Here is a 26,390-nt window from a genome sequence, read left to right on the forward strand (position 1 = left end):
GAATGTGTTGTAGCGTGTGTATATTTGGACTTGGTCTTAAAACTGCTTGTCACTTATATAGCCTATTGCTGTCACTTTGGTTCATACTGCACCAGCCAATTACATTAGTCATCCTTAGCCCCACCCCTAGCGGCCATCTTGAGATTTTTACTGCAAGTTTAAGTGTTGGGAGTCCTTTCTATTTCGATCCTCGAAATATTGACGTTTGTCCTATTTTTGCGATACATTTTTCCATCTTTTCTTCATCTTCAGTCACTTTACTGACTACCGGTAACAGGGACCCAATGCCATTGTAGATCCAGTCCATCGACGGATCTTCTCTATGTGTGAGGCCCTCGCTCGAGTTGAGGCCTTCAGCACTCTGCTATGGCGGACGCCACAAAGAAGAGCCTTTTCAAGGCCTGTTCCAAGTGTCGTCTCAAGAACGTGTTTGTGGATGACCAGCATGACAAATGCCTATATTGCTTGCATCCTGACCACGATATGGACAACTGCTTCATTTGCCAGTCCTTCTTGTCGAGTACTTGAAAGGATTGTCATCGAAGGTTGGTGATTTGGCTGGAGAAGGGTGCCAGTGCCTCTGACTCGGCCTCAGTTCGTAGTCATGCCTCTACCAGGGTTGGCAGACCTGTGGACCGATCTCCCTCTTCCAAGAGGTTGTAATCGCATGAGGAAACTTCCCTGGGGAGAAACCTAAAAGGGGACACAAGTTGCACACTATTCCCGCGCCTTCAACATCAGCGACGACCCTTGCGTCGATCGCTATGTCCACTTCATCCACGGCTCCGTCCACAACTACTTTGTCTAGGGCTATAGCCATGTCTCATTCTTTCAAAAAGGCGACTTCCATGATGACAACTTCGACGAGCCACATACATCTTAATCGACACCAAAAACCATGTTGACAACATCGACACCATTGACGGTCTGCAGACCGAACTCAACCACCTCTTCATTGACAGTCACTTCCATGACGACTGCACCTGCTGTCTCCAGAATTGTTTTACCACCTAGACAGGCTTCAGCACTGTCTGTCCACAGCTTCAGTGACTGCTCCATAAGCCCTGGTGCTTGCTTTGTTTCCTAGGGGTGCGAGTGTTAACTGAGAGATACCTTTACAGCAATGTCTTTTCTGCAACGGGCCACGAGGGCGAAACCACTCTTAACCATGCGGCCTGTTGTGTCATCTATGGTGGCACCACCTGCTAAGCTGCTTTGAGGGCGAGATGTCAGAAGAGCCTCTGGAGGCTTTATTGTCGGAACATGAGGAAGTTCAGGAAGAGCCAGATCAAGTTCTTCCAATACCTGGTCAGCTACTTCAACCAGCAGTTCCACTCACTGCTATGCCTACAGTTCCACCCATTGCAGTGCCTACAGTTCATTTAGGAACACCACCTGCACCCAGGGACCTATCAATAGGTATCCTGTCTACATTGCAGACCTTAGTCACGGAACTACAACATTGTCTCCCTCCTACGGCCCCTCCAGGTGCCCTCTAGTAGGAGTCCACCGGCATTGCCTTCACTAGGGGATTTAGTTCCACCTTGTCCACCTCAGCCAATGCCTCAGGTGTCTTTCCCAGTATCTACCCTCAGACACTGATACTGACCCTGACACAGGCACGTCCCCAGACATGCATATGATGAATGAGTATGATGACCTGGTGCCAACTGACGGGGAACCCTGGACCTACCCTCCCGGGATTCGCCACTACATGAGATAGGCTCTTTCAATGCTCTCTTAACACATGCAGTGAAGCTGTTTGAGCTGGTTCCTAAAGAACAGAGGAAGGGCAGTTTCAGAAAACCAGTCATTGCAATACCTATGCTGGATGACATCTGGGAGGATGGTCTATTGGTAATGAAGAATCCTTTCTCTGTTCCTCCAAAAAAGGATCACCTGGAGAAAAAATACAAGTTGCCGGATACAGCTCCTAAGTGTCTTCGCAGCCAGCCCTGTCCTCTCTGTGGTGTCTGCAGCTGCACAGAAAATATTGGCAAATCCTTATTCCTCTTTCATGGTACCCCCAGACAACGAGGGTAAGCAGCTGGACACGGTGTCCAGTCATAATATCGAAAAAAAAAATTCGAATGTCAAAAAAGTCGAATCAAAAATGTCGAAAAAAAAAATGTCGAATTATTTTTTTTTTCGATATTTTTGTTTGGGCTCTAGTTTATATTTAAAAAAAAAGGTACAAAAAAAAAAAAAAAAAACGGGGGTTGGGGGGGAACCCCCCCATTTCGAAAAAAAAACCTCATAAAAAATAAATTCGACATTATTTTTTTCGACATTTTTTTTTCGACTTTTTGACTTTCGAAATTTTTGATTTCGAAATTATGTCTATAAACCGCTGGACACATTTGGCGTTTGGCAAGAGGGTTATTACCACCGCTGCCACAACCATAAAGGCAGCCAGTTCATTGGCAATCCTCTCCAGGTATGACAGAGAGTTGTGGTACAAGATGGGTCCCATCTTAGACTTTCTCCCTGGACGAGGCTCTGGATCTGTTACACGAAAGGAAGGCTGCTTCGGATCATGCCATTACTATTGCTTTGGACCTAGCGGACACACGCTTCTGCCAAATGGGTAATGAGCAGTTCTGAGATGACGATGATGACTGAAGGCCACCATTTTCCTCCTGAGGTGTTGGGTATGCCTTTTCAGGGAGTGGACCTCTTTGGAAAGAAGCTGGACGAAACCCTCCAGGCCATAAAGGCTGACACTGATACAGCACGATCCCTAGGCACCATCCAGCAGAGAAAGAAAGCAGTCCTTTCATTCCGGTAACGGTTGCCTCTCCAGGGACTACAGGCCACCCTATCACCATCAGTCTTGCACCAGCTTGCAAGAAGCAGTCAGAGGGAGGTCACAAACTTACAGAGGTACTCAGCATCTACGCAGAGATTCCTCGAGAACGCAGACTACCAAGCAGGCCGGACCAGCGCCAGGACCCACACCCCCACTTAAGCACCCCAGTTGGAGGCTGGTTGTTGCAGTTTGGCAAACAGTGGCACAACATCTCCACCGACAAATGGGTGATCAACATCTTTCGGTTAGGGACACAACCTTGAGTTTCTGTGCAAATGCCCCTCCAACCCGCTGTAAACAAAAGAGAGCTACATCTTCCACTTCTCCTACAAGAAGTAAAGTCCCTCATAAAGAAGCATGTTACAGAAGCGGTGCCGTCGCACCTCAGCTGCTCCGTAGTGTACTCCAGATACTTCCTGGAGATATGATATGGGATTCATAACACGCTTATACACAAGTGTTTCAAGGCGTGACGAGGCAAGGGAGGGGGAACAGAGGGAGGATAGAGACAACGATCTTATTAGGCCAGGTAACATTGAGATCGCACAAGTGCAGGGGAGGGTAGAGGGGAAAAGTGTGAGGGGAAAGGGCGAGAGGGCAGTGCAGTACATGGGATCAACAGTAAAAAATAAATAAAAAACAATAAATAAAAAGTGCGGCCAGCTGGTGGCAAGTGCAAGGGTAAGTGCAGACATCAAGTGTCAAGTGCTGGTAGGGGACTGTAGGGATACAGGGCAAGGGTTGCCAGGGGGGCAGTGCAGGTATGCAACTGGCGGGGAGGGGACCTGGACCTGAGAACAGAGGGTAGCCAGGTGACCAGTGCAGTTTCAGCAAGGAGTTCAGCAGGGGAGAGGAAGAGAGAAAGCAGAAGTAAAGAGGAAGGTCTTGAGGTGCTTCCAGAACCGGAGATGATTCTCCTCATGTTTCAGAGAGGCAGGTAGGCTGTTCCAGAGAGAGTCCCCAGCCGAAAAAAGAGATCTACCACCAACTTGTTGCTTGGAGAAGCGACTGACCCTGAGTTGTAGGCGGATGAGCGCAGAGATCAAGGAGGAAGATACTTGCGAAGAGAGAGTTGAAGTTATTGTCGCCCCAGGCCCAAGAAGGCCTTGTGGACAATTCAGAGGGGTTTGAACTTAATCCGCGCAGCCACTGGGAGCCAGTGTAGAGATTTAAGTCCTGGAGAGATATGATCCCTGTGCATGAGGCCAAGGACACGTGTTGCAGTCCTGTTTTGGATGAGTTGCAGAGGGCGGAGATTAGAGGCAGGCAGATTTAGAAAGAGGCTGTTGCAGTGGTCCAGCCTAGAGAGAACCAGCGCTCTGGAGACAGTGAGCTTCTTTGGGAAGAAGAGGAAAGGAAGAATACCTCTGAGGAGGTGCAGCTGGTAGTGTGATTTCTTAGAGACGTCAGAGATGTCAGGAGAGTGTGGAGTCGAAAATAGCGCCAAGGTTTTTAGCCTCACAGGTGGGAGCAGGAAGAGGGCCAAGAGAGGCCGAGACCCATCTTGGACCTCAGGCAGCATGGTCACGCTTCAGCACGTTCTCGAACCAACTAGAACAAGGATACTTCTTCTCCTCTCTGGACTTTGAGAGGATGCTTATTTCCACATCCCCATGCTTTGCAGGTACAGATGTTTCCTTCAAATATGTAGTACAAGGCAAGCATTATCAATTGAAGGCTCTGCCTTTCGGCCTCAAGTCCGCTCCAAGAGATTTCACAAAATGCTGAGCTGCAGTGACAGCCCTTTTCTGCCAAGGAGGCATTTACGTCTACCTGTACCTGGCGACTGGCTGGTGGGTACCCCCTCCCGGCCACTAGCCTTGCAACACACCAAGGACACTATTCGGTGCCTGACTTCTCTGGGATTCTTCATCAACTTTCCAAAGTCATGCATATCGTTGTAACTGAATGCTCTGTTTCTGGGTTCATGACTCAACACGCTGACATGTCTTGCTACCCCCTCGGAGGCGGGGTCAAAGCCATACTCCACAAGATTCACCAACTATCCACATTTCAGGTGGCAACAGTCCGCTCCATCAAATCTCTGCTTGGGATGATGTCTTCTTGCATCCCGTTTGTTCCACGCTGCAGGCTGAACATGAGGCCCCTCCAGGAGTTCCTCGATGCTCAATTGTAGCAAGTGTCAGGTTCTTGGAACGACAAGATTGCCTTCACACCGGGGTGAGTAGTAAATCACCTGAGAAGCTAAATATGTGAAATCCTAAAGAAGAAAGGAACTTTAATGTTTGCTGTGTTACATCAGGCCCTTGGAAATAAGAGACTTTGAATGGCAAAGAGTCTTTAGCACAGAAGCCCTGATTTTGGAGTTTTGAACTGCATCCTTGTGCTAGAGAAGCCAGAGAGTGTACTAAGCTTGAGTGTGCCGCCTTGTCCCGTGCTGAAAACGTGGCGAAGGGAAGCTAACGGCTTGAATATCCTGACATATCATTTCTTGCACACTTTTCTTTTGCATAACATTGTTTCCCACACTATTTGTATTTAAAGGTAAGGTTTGGCTTTGGTTTATTAATATAAGCCCTTTTATTTTGATAGACTCGACAATGACTGCGTTATTATTTGTGTTATTATTTGATGGTCTTAGCTTGCTCCCATCTTTAGATTTAGCATTACATAGGCGTTTTTCAAACCCAATTGAAGTTCAATAAACACCCTTGAACTGTGGTCACTTGTGTCCGTCTTACTATTTGATACCATGCCTTGCTTACAATTTCCTCCACTTCCATTTCTCCATTTCTACTGCGAGCACTAAACACACACCAACGGAGCAGCTGCAAGATGATCATAACTCCGATCTACTTCACATGTCGGTTGCTCCTTGCATCAAGCTGCCGCCTCTGTTTGACTGTTACGCTCACCTGGACCCCACAGAGGTGTCGATCAGACCCGGACAGCTGCGGTCTCCTTCAACGTGATGCATAGTGCAGAGATGACTGTCTGGACTGGCCCGCCTAGTCTTGTCTGCTGGACCCGAAGAAGTATTTTCCTGCAAGTGGAGACAGGGATTAACCACCTGTGGGTTTTAGTGATGGCCTCCCAACTGTTCTCGCTCTCCCCCACTAATCACCTCCGATATCCCCTTCGTAACCTCACCTTATGTTCGTAAAAGATGAGCTCTCCATCCTGCGTGTCTTGCAGGGGCGCGAAGATACCAATTACTTCACTGGTTTGAAGGCGTTGGGAGAGTTCCGGTAAGTATTGACTCTGAAGTCCCTGGCGGGATTGGTAAGTATCAAGATCAAAGAGTTCAATGTGCCCGATGTTCACTCTTGTGCCCTTCCTTCCTTAAATTGCAACTGAGTTCGTGAGAAGAAGGTCTCGTAGCTGCTGCTGGCGTTCAGGTAAGAGTCTGTGTTACCCAACGTTGTCCGATAACTATTGCATGCCTTGACGTGTTGTTTTTCTCCCTCTTTACAGATGCGGCATATGAAAATGTGGAGAGTTATGGAATAATACCGCCGGTGGTAAGTCTGTGGTGGTAAGAGGTTGTATTTGTTGATTCCCTTGGCTCACCTTGTTTTTTCTTGTGTCCCCTGGGTGCCGGATTACGGCGAAGAAATGATGGAGACAGTGCCAGATCAAAAGATGCTGTGAGAACTGGTGAGTATGGCGCAATGCTGGAGCTGGCGAAGCGACGCGTGCAGAACTGATGTACTTTCCAGGTCCGGAGATGAAATGGTTCCGGAATTAGGTGAGGAATTTGAAATAAGTTTGTTTTCTTACCTTGCCCTTTTCTTCTTCTTTATTCTAGGAGCACCGGATTCGAGGCGGGCATGGCAGAAGACTGGATGCTGGCTGCAGGCACGCGGGCGTGGCAGAAGACTGAATGCTGGCTGCAGGCACGGTGAGCGTCACGCTGCTGGATGCAGAATAACGCGAAGCATGTGCTGCTGTTTGGGTGTGGTTTAAATAGCCTCCAAAGTAGTTCCAGGTAAGAAGTCCCCTAGAGCCACGCACGAGTAAAAAATAGTCCCTGTAACAAAAGAGTCCCATCCAGGCCTCTGTAGGCTTGGACTCTTTTGCAGCATGGTCTGCATCAGGTAAGTAAAGTCTATGAGCCTGGCGCCTATGGCGCCAGGACTGATTTCTATGATGAGACTGGCACCTAAGGCGCCAGGACTGAACCCAGACAGCCCCTAGCCGGGGCTGCTGAGGTTTAAACAAATGTCTGGATGCCTGCTCCCGGAGCTGAAGGCCTTGGTCCTGATGCCCGGGGGTAGGCATCATGACAGCACTCCCCCCCCAAGGCCCCTCCTAAAGTTGTTCTTCCCCCTGGCCGCGGTTTGTCTGGGAAGTTCCGATGGAATCTTTTCTCCAACCGAGGTGCATGAACGTGGTCGCTAGGCTCCCATGATCTTTCTTGTGGTCCGTAGCCCTTCCAATCGATCAAATAAAAAAGTTTTGATTTAATCATCTTGGAGTCCAGGATATTTTTTACCTCGAATTCAGGTTCTCCATCTATCAAGATGGGGTCAGGTGGTTTGGTTAATCTTGTCCCTGGTTGAACTGGTTTTAGAAATGAAACATGAAAGACAGGATGAATTCGCATATTAGAGGGTAATTCCAATTTGACGACCACCGGGTTGATAATGGCCTTAATGGTGTAATTAAAAGTCTGAGTTCCCTTCAGAGGTATATGTTTTGTAGCCAGCCAAACTTGATCCCCAATCTGGTATTGTGGAGTTTCACTTCTATGTTGATCAGCATTTTTCTTGTATTTCTCTTTTGCTTGTTTCAAATGTTCTGTGGCTTCCTTAAAGGCTTGTGTAATAGTAGAGTGCAAATGACTAACTGCGGGCATTTCTAAGTGCTGAGGCGAATCGAGTTCTGAGGTTTGAGGGTGATGTCCATATATGGTATAAAAAAGAGCTTTGTCAGGTTCCTCAATGTACAGAGTTATTGTATGCGTACTCAGAAATCCATAAAATATCTTTCCAGTTGCTTTCGGTCTGGTGTAGCATGCAGCGTAGGTACTGTTCATGGGTCTGGTTGTTCCTTTCCGTCTGACCATCGGTCTGGGGATGGTGACTTGTTGATAGCCTCACGTTGATTTGTGCAGTTGACAACATTTCTTCCAAAAATGCGAGATAAATTGACTACCTCGGTCAGAAACCAATACGGAAGGGAATCCATGTAATCAAACAATGTTTTCGAGGAACTCCTTGGCCAGAATCGAAGCAGAAGGTAACCCCTTTAAAGGAATAAAGTGGACCATCTTGGAAAAAAGATCTACAATAACTAGGATGGTGTTAAATCCATTACATGGAGGTAGATCTGTAATAAAGTTTAAAGACAAGGTGTGCCATGGTGTAGGTGGAATATCCAAAGGTTGTAAAAGGCCAGCAGGTTTTTTCTTCTGGCTTTTGTTTTGGGCGCAAATGCCACAAGACATCACAAATGACTTTACATCTTTTCGCCAAGTGGGCCACCAGAACTGTCTCTTAATTTTCGCTTCAGTTTTTGCGATACCTGGGTGCCCTTCCATCAGGGTGTCATGGTAATTCGAGATGACTAGTTCTTGTATTCCCTTGTGTGGTAGAAATAGTCGTCCTTGATAGTAAGGTAGGTCATTGACGACTGAGTAGTCCGGGCCTTTCTTTACCCAGTCCTGCAGGGTTGCTGGATCGAAGAGTTGTTGGATTTTTGAATGAATATCTTCTAGTGTCTGTAGAGTAGTTATGCCAAGAATTCTTTGCTCGGGAATTATTGGCACCGGTTCCGGGTTTGCATATGCTTCTCCCATCCCTATTCGGGATAAGGCATCTGCTTTGCCATTTTTGCAGCCTGGTCGATAAGTGATCACGAAATCGAATTCGGCAAAGAATAATGCCCATCGAAGTTGTCGCGATGATTGGGCTTTGGCTGTTTTTAAATACTAAGGGTTCCAGTGATCGGTGATTATGGTAATAGCATGCCTGGCACCAAGAAGATAGTGCCGCCAAGCCTTAAAGGCGGATTTGATGGCTAATAGCTCTTTATCGGTAACCGCATAGTTTAACTCAGGTGCTGAGAACTTTCTGGACCAAAACGCTACTGGGTGAAGTTGACTGGTTTCAGGATCCTTCTGGGACAGGACAGCTCCCATGGCTAAACTGGATACATCAGTTTCTACTATGTATGGAAGCTCAGGGCGTGGATGCTTTAAGACAGGTGCTGATGTGAATTTCGCTTTCAGCTCTTGGAAGGCCTTTTCAGCCTCTTCGGTCCACAAGAAGCGTTTGTTTTTTCGCAAAAGTGCTGTGATGGGGTGTACAACATGGGAGAAGTCTGGAATGAATCTGCGGTAGAAATTAGCAAATCCGAGCATGCTTTGTACCCCTTTGACTGAACTGGGTGATGGCCACTTGAGAATTGCGTCTACCTTTCGAGAGTCCATTCGGACTCCTTTTGGAGTCAGGATAAATCCAAGAAATTCAACTTGTGTAGCATGAACAACACATTTTTCCAATTTTGCATATAACTTGTGCTGGCGTAGTTTCTCAAGGACTGCAAGCACGTGCTTAACATGGTCTGATTCTGAGGAGGAGTACACTAGAATACCATCTATGTATACGACGACACAGACGTCAATGAGTTCACAAAGGACATCGTTCATAAAATACTGGAAGGCTGCTGGTGCATTGCACAACCCGAAAGGGCATCACCTGATATTCGAATAATCCGTACTTGGTGCGAAAGGCAGTCTTCCATTCGTCACCTTTCTTGACACGAACCAGATGATATGCCCCTCGGAGATCTAACTTAGTGTAGATACAAGCATCCTTTACTTGGTCTAGTAATTCGGGGATCAGAGGCAATGGGTATCGGTTTTTTGCCGTAATCTGATTTAATGCGCGGTAATCTATGCACGTTCTAAGGTCACCTTCTTTTTTGGTACGAAGAATAAAGCTGAGGATGCAGGAAACTTGGAAGGACGAATAAAGCCATTAGCAAGGTATTGGTCCAAGTATTGCCCTAGGTGACGATTTTCAGGTTCCGTGAGGGCGTAGATTCTACTGCATGGGGGTTGTGCACCGGGTAGGAGGTCGATTTGACAATCGTATGATCTGTGAGGAGGTAATGGATTGGCCTGTTCTTTTTGAAAAACATCCTGAAATTCTTGGTATTCCTGAGGTAACTGCACGATTGGGTTAACGAATGTAGCCAGGCCTTTGTTCAAAGTTTTCTCCGGGCAACAGGTGTGTGCACAATCCGGGAAGGTTATTCTCTTCTCTCGCCAATCTATACAAGGATTATGTGTTTCCAACCATGGCATCCCCAGTATTATCTGGAACTGTGGGGCTTTGATTAGATCAAACACAAAAGTCTCTCGATGCCCATCTTGACTCAACAGTGTCATCTCTGTAGTGGAATGAGTTACAGGCCCCGAAGCAATCTCAGTTCCATCAACTGTGGTGATGACATCCAAAGTGGTCTTTTTGCAAAGAGGTAGATTCATCCTTGACACCAATTTGTGGTCCATATAGTTTCCTATGGCCCCGCTATCTATGTATGCCCTTACTGCGTGCATACGTGATGGCTGCCTGGGATCAAGTAGGACCATTGGGATGATCAGATGCGAGGTCTGAGTGCCCTTCTTTAAGCTCGGCAAGCGGACCTCTACGCTTGACGGGCGTGGTCGTTTCCTGAATCAGGCTCTATGTGGCTTTTATCAGCAACTCCTACCACCTTCTTGGGTGGTTTTGTAAGGCAATCCCGTAGAAAATGTCCTGAGGTTCCACAGTACAGACACAACTGCATCTGTCGTCTTCTTTCTCTTTCCTTTTGAGTTAAGGGTCCTTTAACCCCCCCGATCTGCATAGGTTCAGATGCATCTGTTCCTTTGGGGGCAACGTTGGGTTTAACCAATACCCGATTCTCGAACTTAGCTCGATCAGTCTTTCGGTTCTGAAGTCGGTGGTCTAGCTGGACCACTAAGTCTATAAATTCTGTGCAATCCTGAGGTGGGTTCACAACTTGAGCCAAGACATCTTTGAGTTCTCCCCGAAGTCCACGATGAAACAATGTAATTCGTTTTTCCTCCGGCCACCCGGTTTCCACCACCAACCTATTGAAGGTTGCAATATAGGTTAGCAGAGCATGGTTACCTTGTCATACGGATAAAAGTTCGTTGTCCAGGGCTTGACCCTGTGAGTGTCTGGCGAATAGTTTTTCCGTGCTCCTTTGAAAACCCTGAAAATCCCGGAGAAGAGGATCATCCTGGTTGACTAATGGAATGGACCAATCCGCTGCGCTGCCAATAAGATATGACAATACAAAGGCTACTTTGGCTTGGTCATTTGGAAATGCTCCCGGTCTGCATAAAAAGTGCAAGCGGCATTGGGTCATAAACACGGCAAACCTTTTGGGGTCCCCAGCAAAGCGTTCGGATGGAGCTAATGGAATATTTCGTGGTAAAACCACTTGCACTGGATTGCTTGATGAAACGGGGGTTGGGTTTCCCCCATATCCAGGTAGGGGCGTTTGCCCAGCTTGATTTTGCAGCAGTTGCCTAGCCAGATCATCCGTGCGCTCCTTTGAGACAATCAGTTCTCTCCTGAGGGCATTAGTCTCTTGGCGAGCGGCATGTCCTTCCGCCCTAAATTCCCCAAATAATTGGGCCAGTTGGTCGGTTTCCGAGGTTTCCATAACACCCGGGTGGGTATTTGTAGAGAGGCTTCGCGTTCTGTTACGCTCACCTGGACCCCACAGGGGTGTCGATCGTACCCGGACAGCTGCGGTCTCCTTCAACGTGATGCGTAGTGCAGAGATGACTGTCTGGACTGGCCCGCCTAGTCGTTTCTGCTGGACCCGAAGAAGTATTTTCTTGCAAGTGGAGACAGGGATTAACCACCTGTGGGTTTTAGTGATGGCCTCCCAACTGTTCTCGCTCTCCCCCACTAATCACCTCCGATATCCCCTTAGTAACCTCACCTTATGTTCGTAAAAGATGAGCTCTCCATCCTGCGTGTCTTGCAGGGGCGCGTAGATACCAGTTACTTCACTGGTTTGAAGGCATTGGAAGAGTTCCGGTAAGTATTGACTCTGAAGTCCCTGGCGCGATTGGTAAGTATCAAGTTCAAAGAGTTCAATGTGCCCGATGTTCACTCTTGTTCCCTTCCTTCCTTAAGTTGCAACTGAGTTTGTGAGAAGAAGGTTTTGTAGCTGCTGCTGGCGTTCAGGTAAGAGTCTGTGTTACCCAATGCTGTCCGGTAACTATTGCATGCGTTAACATGTTGTTTTTCTCCCTCTTTACAGATGCGGCATATGAAAATGTGGAGAGTTATGGAATAATACCGCCGGTGGTAAGTCTATGGTGGTAAGAGGTTGTATTTGTTGATTCCCTTGGCTCACCTTGTTTTTTCTTGTGTCCCCTAGGTGCCGGATTACGGCGAAGAAATGATGGAGACAGTGCCAGATCGAAAGATGCTGTGAGAACTGGTGAGTATGGCGCCGCGCTGGAGCTGGCGAAGCGACGCGTGCAGGACTGATGTACTGTCCAGGTCCGGAGATGAAATGGTTCCGGAATTAGGTGAGGTATTTGAAATAAATTCGTTTTCTAACCTTGTCCTTTTCTTCTTCTTTATTCTAGGAGCTCCGGATTCGAGGCGGGCGTGGCAGAAGACTGGATGCTGGCTGCAGGCACAGTGAGCGTCACGCTGCTGGATGCAGAATAACGCGAAGCATGTTCTGCTGTTCGGGTGTGGTTTAAATAGCCTCCAAAGTAGCTCCAGGTAAGAAGTTCCCTAGAGCCACGCCCGAGTAAAAAATAGTCCCTGTAACAAAATAGTCCCATCCAGGCCTCATGTAGGCTTGGACTCTTTTGCAGCATGGTCTGCATCAGGTAAGTAAAGTCTATGAGCCTGGCGCCTATGGCGCCAGGACTGATTTCTATGGTGAGCCTGGCGCCTAAGGCTCCAGGACTGAACCCAGACAGACCCTAGCCGGGGCTGCTGAGGTTTAAACAAATGTCTGGATGCCTGCTCCCGGAGCTGAGGGTCTTGGTCCTGATGCCCGGGGGTAGGCATCATGACATAGACCTCCTCTCCAGAGACGGAATGATCAATACTGCATCACGATCCAGCGTCCTTAATGTTGAGGGCTTGACTCCTACAGCCAGAGAATTCAGATGCTTCAAATTACCTCTAGAATACAACTGTTCTTGCAAAGCTAGGGCACCTTCTACATTATCATGCTACAAGCACAAATATAAACTGTTTACCATCTGGTGTCAATCACAACATCTAAGCCCTCTTCGAATGAAAGCTGGGCATGTTTTGCCATATACCCTTACCATGGCAAAGACAGGGTTAGCGACGCATCCATTAAAGTGCATTTAGCAGCCATTTTGTCGGTACACTCTCACTACAAGCTGGCCTTCTCTGTGGTCCCACAGGCTGGTTAAAGAATTCCTCGAGGGACTTGTCTGGGCTTTTCCTCCTGTTAAAGCTGCAGCGTGGGAACTCAACATTGTTCTCTCCAAATTAATGGGTCTTCCGTTTCAACCTCTTCATTGGCTCTATTGAAGTTTCTATCACAGAAAACCACTTTCCTGGTGACCATAACGTCAGACAGCCATGTGGGGGAACTGCAAGCCCTCTCCGGTAAACCGCCATTCCTGGCTTTTCACCAATCCAAGGTGGTGCTCCGCATGAATCCTTCCTTCATGCCGAAAGTTCCCTCGTGGTTCCACTTAAATTAACCTTTGCTGTTACCAGTTTTCTTTGGTGCTCTCACTCCTCCATCTGAGAGAGCCTTGCACTCGCTGGATGTCGCATGCGCTTTAAAGTTTTATATTGAACTCACAAAAGAGTTCTGAGAGACATTGCAACTGTTTGTTTTTGCCTGGACCTGTGGGCAAAGGGAACACCCTAGCAAAGTCTTCCACTTCCAGGTGGCTATCTGGCTGTATCTTGCATTGCCACTGACTCGCAAACAGGCCCCTGCCAGGACGGCCAAGGGCTCATCCCACCAGAGCCATAGCTTCTACCACAGCGTTCCTGTCTGGTGTTCCCCTGTTTGACATCTGCAGGAGTGCTACGTTGAGGTCTGTTTACATCTTCACAAGATTCTACTACGTTGACAGATTACAGGGAGGAGCCCCTTGTCAGCGAGGCAGTGCTCCGCAACCTATTTGCATGATGTTAGCGTTAAGAGCTGACTTCAATTGCTTATGTAGAGCTATGCCGCCTCCCTTTGATTGTGTATATGTACTGCTGGGTAATCATATTCATGAGCATTTTAATACATGAAAGATCCAATGCTAGAGAAGGAACAAGTTACTTACCTGTAACTCCTGTTCTCAAGCATTGGTATCTTGCATGGATTCACATATTTCCTCCCTCCTATCCCTCTCTGGCTCTTCTTAGTTCCTACTGTCGCATTACATGCGCTTCAAAATCTGAAGATGGCCACTAGGGGTTCAGCGAAGGAGGACTAATGTCCGGGGAAGTATGAGCCAAAGTGACAGCAATAGGCTATATAAGTGACAAGCAGTTTTAAGCTTTAAAGCTAAACTGCTTTAATATTAACGAGGTTCCCAGCCTGACGACTGGGAATATTCATGAGCATGTGAATACATGAAAGATACCAATGCTGGAGAACAGCAGTTACAGGTAAGTAACTTCCTTTTTGCCACTTTTTACCAAACCCATTGAGTGTGTCTCTCCCCAATGCTTTGAGGATCGAGCCTTGCAAAGACTGCAAGCAACAGATATCAGTTTAAGATCGATACCCAGGCTGTGTTTGGTGCCTTGGCATGAATCACAAAACTGATACATATTTCATGTCAGACGATCCAGCCAAAGGTTGCCCCAGAGCGGATTGCAAAGGTGTTCACTTTGATTCAGATGCTGAATAAAACCGAATAGTGATGTCAGGAAGGTTTTAAGTTAATCATAACCTCTGGCAACATTCTGTTTTTGCCAAAGTCTTCCTGAGTGAAACGGGCATTCCGAGATGTGGGACCCACGCTTGCCATGCCTAGCAACCTAAGCTACTCCTCACTGACAATGGCCAATGAACCTGACACATACCTTGGGTCGTTTATGGATTTGTGCAGAAGGGATGGGATCTAGCAGTTTGCGCTGGACCATCCTATTGGAGTTGGACCAAGCCTGATTGGCATATGGTAGTTCCCCTTCTGTAATGGAAGGGCAGGCTGAAAAGCAATGGTCCGGAGAGTTGCCCATAGTACTATCAGACCTTATGATTCTTTTAAAACTTCCACCATCACTATTCTGCTCTTCATAAGGGTACTGTTGGGGGTAGCTGTTCTAGTACCCCTTACCCCATACAGTGTTTAACATGGCCGCCTATGCTATGGTGATTGGGATCTGGTCCTGTATGCAGAACTGGGTATGAAGTATATTTAGAAAAAGCACAAACGTGGCACGTCCAGAAACAAATCCCTTGTTATGGTGAATCTTCATCAGACTTGAAGTGCGCCTACCCCAAGACCTCATATCCAGACCCTTATTCAAACAATGCAATGAATGTGTTGAGACTGAACGCCTTGTTATGACCACATTTGTGCTGATTAAGAGAATTCCAAGCTGCTGGCCACTTCCTTTGAGGGTGCTGCCAGTGAATTTGAACACACGAATGTGCCTGTAAGCACTTCTGATCCAAACCCGTATGGCTTTGGACCAACAAAAGGCCAGTGAATTGGGTGCATTCTCTGAGATTTCTTTGTTATTATGCACTGTCGTCCTTCAAAGGCGGTATCCTCCTCCAATTTGATGTGTAATGCTGCTGACCTTGGGGATGTCTTTCCCTTTGTCCACTGGCTAGACGTAAAAGCTCACTTACATCATGGAGTTAGGTGCAAGGTAAGATATCCTTTTCCCTTCGGTGCAACCTTGCAAAGCCTTCATCTTTTCTCTGGATAAAATCTTTCTCCGAAGCTCAGTACACAATAAGTGTGAAAAGGACCACATGGCATAGCCTAAGGATTATGTTTCTCATGTCTTGCAATGTCCTGACAGTCTTGAGCCCTAAGCACAATGGTTTTCCCAATGTGTCTCAGACAGAACATTATAAAAATTGGACCCATTATGGAGAAATGTGCATGCCTAAGTTACCCTAAGCCTTCAGCCTGCCAGTGCTTTATACTCTTTGGCTGCCACTCCATACTGAATGAGATGTGGTCTGTGTGGCTGTGCACCATATGCCCAAAGAGTTGTTCAAAGGCAATAATGCTCCAAAGCACATCCTAAAGTGTGATCTTTACACTTTTGACTGTTTGGGTAGGGTAGAAAAGCTGATTGATATGTCATGTGATGGGTTGAATTTATTTGGCAGACACCAAGAGCTATGTGTTGTCGATTCTGACTACACAGAAGTTTAATTCTGTCCGATCCTTCCAGTTCATGAAACAATTCTTCCCAATGCAGTCTGCTGCTGTGCCTTCCCAGTAGAATGGACTCTGGGGTTTACTTATTGACATTCCTCAATGAGTAATTTCATTCAGTTGGGCCATGACTACAAATGATTCTGGTCAGAGGTGGCTTCTGTTTCGGAGCCCATATTTGTAGTTCTTCAGTCAGTGGCTATTGAGATGAGTACGAAAGAGTTTCTCCCTAAATTTCTTGGAGACGAAGGCTACCAAAATTCATTGCCAAGTCAATAAAATCAATAAACGGATCTAACTCTATTGAAAAATTACGGTATGATACCACATTGGTATTAAGAACCAACATATTCCATTTGTAGCTTTAATACATGATTTAATAATCTTGTTCCAACACTATGCAAAAACATAAATGACAGCCTTAATGACAACCGACGCGTGTTTCAAGGCTCATTCAACAAGAGATGTCTCGTTCCAAGCTTAAACCAAAGGTGTTGCACAATTCATGTGGTTCCAGTATATTATAGTTTATGTAGGAGTCAGATCTCCAACTAACAGAATATGGAGGTCTAATTCATGTAAAGCAACAAAACGGTTGGACATACGTCTGTCTGGATCACAGGATTTTTCTGGTACGAAATTGTTGACTATTAGATGGTGTTGGGCATGGCCATTTAACACCCTGTGTCCTAGCAGCTTAAGTCACCCCTAACAGTATATGAAGAGAGTGGCCGTTTTGCCCTTACTCCTGTTTTGGTTCATACCAAATTCATTGTTCCTGCTTTCTTCTCCTAAACTCGGAACTTGGCAGCCAAGACAACCATAATGGATTAACTCAACAAGAACAGCATTGTCCGCTCTCATCTCCATTGCTGGGAGGGCATCACCTTGTTTTGGTTCAAGGGCAATGAGGTCACCCTGGTGGACCATTTGGAAGGATAGGAGACCATCCTTACATTCACCCAATGAAGACAAGAGGTGACTTCCCCCATGTGAAAGCAGTGTTAGGAGGCGATACAGACTCTTTGTAAACATTGAATTATCCTCTTGCCTACTGTTCGCACTACAAATGTCCTCTTCTCTTCTCAAGCAGGTGTGAACTCAGATGATCTCTGTGGGTGCTCTGATTGTGATCTTGCATATGCTGTCCTGCTTGTTTCCCCGGATCCTCTCTTCCTATGATGGTTACATGCGTTTCATCCAGGATTCTTTTGGTCCATAACAGTTTCATTTTTTAATTTTCACTGTATTTAAATTCAGTGCACCAATGAAAAAGTGTGGGGCAGCCCTGCCCCCAACACATCACAAGCCCCCAAACCCATCTAAAAAAAATACTTTGCCTTTTTCAAACGTACTATCTGTACCGTTTTTGAAATTATATATCGTAGGTGAATTTCTTGACGATGAATATTGTGCGCTGAAAAATGTGTATAGTAAATATTCAGCAATTAAATCATTGGGTATCCTTGTGATGGCTGAGATGGTGCTATGCGTCCCTGATTTATGTGACTTTGGAATGGGAGAACAGGACATGGTACTCAACGCTCCTTTGCATATTGATTTGGTCTTTTTGGGGAATTCCTTCTAAGGAGGCATCTTCTGTTGCTGGCGAGTACATAGATTTTTCATGCATCCTGGCCACCATGAACATTCATGCCTGGAAGATGTTCTTGATGTGATATTGTTGGCCTTTGTGTCCTCTGCTCAAGGCAACGTATGCCAATATCTGAAAACATGTTGCCACTTGATGCTGTGCTATGGGCCTCAGACTTAGACTATCGCTTTATCATTGGCCAGGAGGAGCTTCAATATAGTTACAGGTTAAGAACAATTTCATGGCTTTGTCGTCGTTCAAGATGACCCATGAACAGAGGTCGTATTTTGTGTTCAAGTGTCATTTAGTCTTTATTAGGATTGGTTAACTGTTTTCCTACAATGTCATTTGTTGCTCCATTTTTACGACTTGAACGTGGTATTGACATTTTTGAAGGGGGCTCCTTTTGACCTAATGCATTCTTGTCACATGGCAGCGAAAATGGCTCTCCTAATGCTTTTCACTGCATTCTGTGTGTGAGAGCTTCAGATAGTCTCTCTGTTTTTGACTTTTCTGGTCTTTTCAAAAAGATCTGTGTGAGGGACTATCCTTTCTTCTGGCAGAGGCATTCAAGTTTCATCTGTGCTGGAAGAGACATCATACAATGTTCTTTCCTCCTCCACATCATTCAAATAGAGAGCTTTTAGGTTTCTTGGTCTAGACGTCTGCATGTTAACATCAGATGAAGGTCTGTAGGACTCTAGAAAGCTAATGGTTTTTCCATTGCAGTGCAATATTCTCAACTAGTTCAATAAAAAGTATCAAAACTTGAATTTTTGTTGGTGATTCTTGGTTAAAGGGTTACAAATTAATAATCATATGTTCGTTGGATTTGCTGGCCCATAAAAGGGTAAGGTCTATACCAATCATATAATCTCACTGTATTTTCAAGGTCATCAATACTTGCTACAGGTTTGCAAACTTGGAGGTTCTTGAAGACTTTAGGCCCACTCTGTAGAGGGTCAATAGTCTACTTCTTCCTTGCAGGTAGGTATTTACTGGGCTGGACATTTAGCAAGTAGTCTTTCCTGGACAATTTGACAAGGGTCAAAGTCCTTTCTAAGGGGTCATGCTGACGCCAGTTTCTCATCTATGGTGTTGGTTGCTTGTAATCTGTTACCCATCGTTCATTATTACGATACTGCTTTGAGTCTCTTTCAAAATATGAGGAATCTGTGGATGGTTAAGTATCCATTCGTACAAATGGTTTACTTCAGGTAATGCCCTTTGATAGATATCTTCTTAGCACAGATTTATCATCAACCTCCCTCCTACCTCTTCTGTTCTGTTGTTGTTGTTGCTTTTAGCCGCCCTAAAGCATGGGAATTGAATTCGAAAGAAAGTTTGAGTTATGCGATATATTTCAGTGAAAAAACTGTATTAAGGCAGAGTTACAATTATCCAATTCCTCACAACAAAAGCCATGAACTTGGGCAGTTGTAGTCAGTGATGATAATCTTAACTGAGCCCCACTGTAGATGTCCCCTTGATGTAATTTTGATCTCATTGTTGATCCCTGCTGCAATCTCATGCATGTGCTCATGGGCTGAGCAACAGGTGTGACTCAGTCCATGTTGCAACAATTAGGTAAATACCATGGCCAGTTGCAACAACCTACAGTAGTTGCCCCCATCCTCCTCACTAATAAATAACCAGTTCACCAATTAGTCAAATCAGCATTACCCACTAGATATGGCCCTACCCCCTCTTCCACCCATCCTTCAATTTCTGCATTATTTTCACCCAAAACATTCCTGATGCATCATTCTGCTATCATTTCAGCGGCCTGCAGTAATATAACGTTTGCCGATTGCCACAGTAATTGGATAACCCTTCAAAATGTTCAATGTTTCCCCATCCCCACTACAAATCACCTATGTTCTCCCTCCTCCTTTCTTGTTCCCCCCACCTCCCTCTCACAGTGTAAATCCACCCTGACCCTCTCCGATTGGTTCCTTTCACCCTCTGGTTTCATGGACACGTTTTCTTTTCGAGCACGTCTTGCGACGTTTCCGTAGGAATCTCACAGGATTTCCACAGTAAAATTAAAACTATCTGTCTCAAAATGGAATCTCCAGTGCTCCCAAAGCTATCACAACTACCCATGTGATCCTCTCTCCCCCTCTCCACCTGTACCTTAATGTGAAAACACCCCTTTCCTGTCTCCAATTATCAGTTTGAGCGCTTTTCTTTCTCGTCTTCCTGCAGGATTACCAGAGGAATTGTGTGCAACAAGCACAAAATATGACAGGTTTTCATTTGTGAAAACACTCGGTTCTGCAATGCGCTGAGCAAGATGTATATAAGTTCTTTGGGACCGGAGGCACCCACTTCTCCAACACATTTTTTAAAACTACACCACACCATAAAAGGAATATCTGCAATGCTTTGTGCCCAAATTGATTCTTATTTGGTCCAAATCCCTCCGCTGTGTTTTGGGCAACATGTATTCAACGGAAGCAACTTTTTCTCTATCAGAAAATGAATGGGAGTTAGACAAACCACCCTTGTTTCTTAATAACTTTTGAACCATTTAACAGTTAATGTATGCATTTTCCCCATAATCTTCACTTTGGAGAGCCCTGTGCAAGCCATATTAATTTGGAAAATTTCAGTCAAACAGATCCCGCAAATCCAATGTTATTAGCAATAGAACTTTGGTGACAAATTACTGCAAATTGGTATTATCCTAACTGTAGAAGCGACCACTGCCCTATGATATATAGAGAATTTGGTACCAACAGTGTCAAACATGCCATGACAGAGTTAGTCTTCCAGTCATACCTTTATCCCCTAGTGGGTGTTTAAATACTTCTCTATTGTGATGAATCTGATAATGTCATCACTCCTTTCCCGGGGATAGCCCCTCCCCATGTGGCCAGGGGACAGCAACCGCTACCTGATCCTCACCCTGGGGCCATCTATATGAGGGAAGTTGGGGAGGTGACCCTCAGGGGGGATAACATGGCATCATCGGATGAAGGCACATACCCCTCTTTCCCTTTTTAGGGAGGTTCCCTCTGTATCCAAAGCTTTTGTGGCTTATTGTAAAAGTCCCATCCCACTGCCCACAAAACCTGCTAAAGACCTCTTCCAGTATCATGTAGAAAGAAAACCTTGGAAAGCCCAACATTTCCATATATATAAGATTACTGAGACAAGGAGGCTGGCAGGAGCAATGCAGATCCACGATGCTGAGAACTACAGAACGTGCTCTCATAGTTATTGTTTGACAGATGCCAAGAGATTTAAGAAGCAGAACCTGAATGAACAGGGTGAGAGTTACTTGGGGAAGCTGCATCGGCTCGAGGTCGATCGATGGACTGCTGAGCCGCTGTGGAGAAGTCAGTGGAGCCAGCCAGCTCAAGGCAGGAGGAGGAAGGCGGCAGCAACCGGTGTGCCACGCTGGGACTGCAGCAGGGAAGAAGGCAAGTCTGGTTGGCAGCCGTGAGAACCAGAGAACAGCGCCTCAGTGACAGGAACAAAGAGAGAAGCTCAACCACCAGGCAGGAGCCACGAAGGACGTGGAAGTCCACGAGTGAGGAGAGTGAAATGCTGCTCCCTGCTTACCGTAAGGGAAATGAAGAGCGCTGCAGAAAACCAATGAGTCCTGGAGAGAGACAATGGGGATCTTTGGCAACAATACTGAAGAATGCTAAATAATTGTGAATGGAATAATAGAGAATCATTTTGTGAAACAAAGCCAGAGAGAGGTCAAGGGAGGAGAAGAAACCCTCTCACCCCGTGAACATTTGCAGAACCATATCAGTTTCGAGTCTAGGACTCGTACCCAAGGGAGGCAAACCCTGAGAGAGGTTGACCGGGGTGTGAGAAACCTGAAGGTGTCTCCCCCACTAGTCCCTGGGGATCTGTCATCCAGGTGGCCAGGACACGACCATCGCTATTGGATCCAGTTCCTGGGGTGGACCAGTGCAGGAGAATCACCTGGATGGGGGTTCTTCGGGGACTGGAAGTGGGACACTTAAAGGTGGGGCGTGGGATCCCCTTCCTTATGACACCTTTTCCCCATACTTAGAAACTCAATCCGCCTCCCCCTTTTCTGCCACAATTTCTCAAAGACAGTCCATCGTGAACGACAAAGGACTAACACCAGAGCCGTATACCTGACATGTCCCAATACAAGGGCTAAGCAGAGTCTGGCAAATACTGATAATTACACACACCTGACTTCCATCACACTTCCCCACACAAATAAAAGGCGAAGCACTAAAGCACACTCCGAGCAATGCAAAATGCACGAGGAGGCAGCAATTTGAAACTGGCAGTTTAAACTGATGAGATAGGTGGCGAGACAGGAGAGGACGGGAAATGCCCTTGCGCTTTCCCATGCAGAACCGTGACTTTCAAGAAGCCTCAAGGAAAAGAAATTTAAGACCAGGGATTGCAAGTGGCGAATGGTGTAACATGTGTCAAAGGTACACAGGACCATCCCGCATTGATAGTCAAGGTGGGGAGAAGCGATTGCTGCCATGGTACTATCCTTGACTTGGACAGTAAAGCAACGGCAACGAGTTCAGCACAGCCGGTGAGTCGGGAGAAACTGATAGCAGGCCTGCTGTGTTATGCTCAAGGTTGCAAGCGGCAACATTGTATGAACAAAGAACTTGTGTGCGATTGAACTTTTATGAAAACCCAGTTAAGTACCAGATACAGAGTTGTCCCGCGCCATGTGGGTGCTCACTCAAAGGTCTCTGTCTGGTGCCCGCCCATCCCGAACGGGGAAGAATTATTGAATTGTAAAATCGAAGTGGTTGTGCAGTGGGTTACGTTAAATCCTGTGCACATTCGAAAGACTTCGATTGGCTATAAATTGAAATTGGTCTGAGCAGGGAGTAGGGGGACTGATTGTTTGAAAAGGGGATATGAGCCCGGAAGAGGGGGATCCTGGGTGAACAGCAAAACTCACCTGAGACGATTGTTGTGGCAAATGTGAACCCGACTGAGGGATGCTTAAAAATTGAAGTTGGTCTGAGCCCAACTGAGAGAGCCTAAAGGTGAATGAAGGATCGGCGCCCACCTGAGGGGGATCCAGGGTGAAGAGTAAATCACCCGTGGTGAATAAGGAGAAAGGAACATTACTTGTTTTTGGTACATCAGGTCCTCTGAGGCAAGAGACTTTGCATAAAAGAAACTTGGACACAGAAGGCCATGATATTGGTGAAAAGAACTGTAACCGTGGGCCAGAGTAGCCCAGCAGTGTTCTTTGCTGGAGGGACCTGTCTTGTCCCGTGCAAAAAACATGGGGAAGGAAGGCCAACGGCCTAACATCCCATTTCTGTGAACACTTCCTCCTTTTTTTGTGTGAACATTATCCCACAATATTTCATAGCATAGCTGTAAGGATTGGCAATAGTCATTTTTAGTATAGGTCGTTTTTATTTGACCAGACTCCACTAGGACTGTATTATTATTTTTTGATGGTCGTAGCTTGCTCCCATTGTACAGTTAGGTTTAGATTAGGCATTTATCTCACCCATTTTGCAGTTGAATAAACACCCTTGAACTGTGATCACTTGTGTCTGTCTTATTTTGATACCATGCCTTCCTTACAGCGGTAAGTAGAAACCCCCTCAGCACATTAACTTTAGCAAAAACCATAACAGTTACGAGTCTGGTACCCGTATCCAAGGGGAGCAAAGCCAGAGAGGGGTTAAGGGGAGAGAAAGAGAGCCCTTCACCTTGTGAACCTTTGCGAAACCACAAGTCTGTAAGTGTGTGTAAAGGGTACCACATTGAAAGCCGTAGCAGGAGAGTATACCAGGAAAGCACAAGTCTGTATGTGTGTGTAAAGTATACTGCGTTGACGGCCCTGGCAGGAGAGTATACCAGGCAAGCACAAGTCTGCAAGTGTGTGTAAAGTATACCACGTTGACAGCCCTTGCAAGAGAGTATACAAGGCAAGTACAAGTCTACAATTGTGTGTAAAGTGTACCACATTGAAAGCCCTGGCAGGAGAGTACACCAGGCAAGCACAAGTCTGCAAGTGGGTGTAAAGTATACCACGTTGAAAGCCCTGGCAGGAGAGTATACCAGGCAAGCACAAGTCTACAAGTGTATGTTAAGTGAAGTATGTTACAATCCCTGGCAGGAGAGTATACCAGGCCATAGCTAAAGTTTGCAATTGTCGAAAATAGACCACTTAAAGAAGTCCTGGCACAGGAAAGATGCCAGGTAAACCCAAGAGAGTGAATGAAGTTAAAGTGGAAAAGAACCTGGTGGGGGGGAGTACACCAGGTATCCCATGTAATTGAAACTTGTATCTAAAACCTTTTTGGAATACAAAGTGTTTATGTTACTGACCAGGAAACCTCCAAGGAAGTTTTGTGCCTTTTGGAGTCTTGAGATATCTTGAACAGCAACCAGGGGAAGGGAGCCATTCCCCGCAATGGTGGACCTTCTCGATTGGGAACATTTGTGTTGTACTGCGTTTATATTTCTTTTGAATTTGAACATTTATGCACCTTTCAATACTAAAGACATTAACCCTTTGCACATTTGTTACTTTAGAATGTGAGGGCAAGGATAGGAGTTTGGACACAGGACAGTTTTTCTTTGGACATCTTGACATTGGTCAGACCCTTAGTTTTGATTGAGGTAGGGAAATACCTCTTAGAAGTAGGGACAGTGAGGCATGTTCCAACCCCATATCATTTGATAAAAATCTGTAACCACAAATATGACTTCTGTGTCTGCATCTCATTCCTGGTTCCTCACATATGGTGCCAGCGGTGGGATTCTAACTCAACTGATACAAACTAGGGAACCCACCAGAATCCATAGTTAGTTTTTCCTGTCAACATCTTCTATGATACTAATCATTAAACCGCTACACAGAGAAGACTTTATTATTGAAGTAGCTGCAGATTACATTTTCTTTAACATTAAACACTTTAACATTTCCAAGGGTGCCCCTTATTAGACGCTTTAAGGTTGTCAGACTGTGTTATAAAACACAATAGTAAGAAAAACCTTGTGGTCCAGACAAGTATAGACCTCCCACCTGTAGCTTCATTAAGCATTCTACTAAGCCTGAAAAGACTCACTGAGATCTCTGTAGGAAAAGAGTACTTTGGGGAACCTACAAAGCCAAGTAGTACTACTGACCAGGAAACGCAGACAGGGATACAAGATACAAACTGAAAGTGCCAGTGAACACCCTGATCTGGAAAAGAAATTGATTTCTTTGATGGAGAACCTACTAAAGAAGCCCCAATTGTAATTGATGACCGACTGAATAAAATTCTTATAGACCCTCGAAATGGCAACTGTATGAAACCTTTTAACCCAATTAACAGACCACCCGCTCCAAGCTGATACATGGTTCCAGGCTGGACTAAAACAGATTGTTGCCTCCCAGCAAAGACCTATTCTGCCTCATGGCGTGTTACAACACTATAGAGATGGGGAGGACTTGGGAATTGTTTTTCTCAATTTTGATAGGTTGGCACAGCTATTCAACTGGAGGGATGGGTTAAAAAAACATGTAATTTAGGCCCCGTATTGAGAGGAGAGTTGCAGAATTGATACCAACTTTTGAATTCTTTGGGAACGCCAACATTTGATGAAATCAAGCAAGGGCTATTACAAAGAGCATGAACTAGGAGATATCAAATTGAACCCTGGACAAACACCTATGGAATTAGGGGCACGAATGCAAAACACCTTCTTTTTATGGCTTGGAAAGAAAAGTTTACTAGAAATATTAGAGACCTTGATAATTGAGCAATACATACATTCCTTACCTCCTTACTTAAAGAAGGCCGTCCTTCAACTGAATAACCCTACCCTATCAGTGGCTATAGAGACTGTACAAAATTACCAGGAAGCCAATACACAGTTGAGAGCAATTCACTGAGCTGGGGCAACAAAAACAATAAAAAAGAGCCAAAGTCCCCCCTGCCCACCAGTCCTTGCAATCCCTCACGGGACAGAAAAGACAGAAATCAAGATAACCTCTCTATAATAGATTTAAAAGATCCTGGGAGAGGAGATAACAAAAATTGTTGTTGGAAAAGAGAGGCACGGAAATAAAACCAGAAGTGGGGTGAGTTTCTAAACTAACTTCCACTGTGTGCTTCTCCTGTGGACATTCCGGACATTTGGCCAGGCATTGCCCATTAAATAAAAAGGAGGAGCTAGTGTAGATTAGGTATATGACCGGAAGGGAATGAGAGGAAATTAATTTCCCCGAAGATGAGTTTTTACAAACTGCGAGTAATTACTTTGGTGGGTTTACTCCCTTTAAAACCCGTGATTCTGCCACAGTAAATGGGATGCCTGTCAAGGCATTAATAGATTCCAGGAGTAAACAGACCGCAATTAGAGCTGACCTGATCTCGACTGGGGAACAGGGGAGGAGCTTGCCTATAAAAATCACTTGCGTCCATGGAGAAAAAGAGATATAGCACAAGACCCCAGTAACCATTCGTGATCAGGGGGAAAGAGCTCAAATAAATGCTGCTGTAATTTCAAGACTTTGAGGAGAGACAATAATTGACATATTTTCCAAGATGTGAGACCCTCCAAAGGAGTGCTAACAACTCCTCCCTTCCTTATTCTCCTTTCAATTCCTGGGAAGAAGAGTTTATACTTGAAGGACCTATCTGGAGATGGGATAC

General features: G+C 45.7%; 1 protein-coding gene across 2 annotated transcripts in view; it reads left to right on the forward strand.

Annotated features, from left to right (window-relative positions):
* The window catches only part of PDE8A (phosphodiesterase 8A), a 1,868,130-nt gene that overhangs the window by 1,549,611 nt on the left and 292,129 nt on the right, over nt 1–26,390 (forward strand). The window lies entirely within an intron of this gene.

Source organism: Ambystoma mexicanum, chromosome 11 (genome assembly GCF_040938575.1).
Source record: "Ambystoma mexicanum isolate Mex_15411 chromosome 11, UKY_AmexF1_1, whole genome shotgun sequence".
NCBI classification, from domain to species: Eukaryota; Metazoa; Chordata; class Amphibia; order Caudata; family Ambystomatidae; genus Ambystoma; species Ambystoma mexicanum.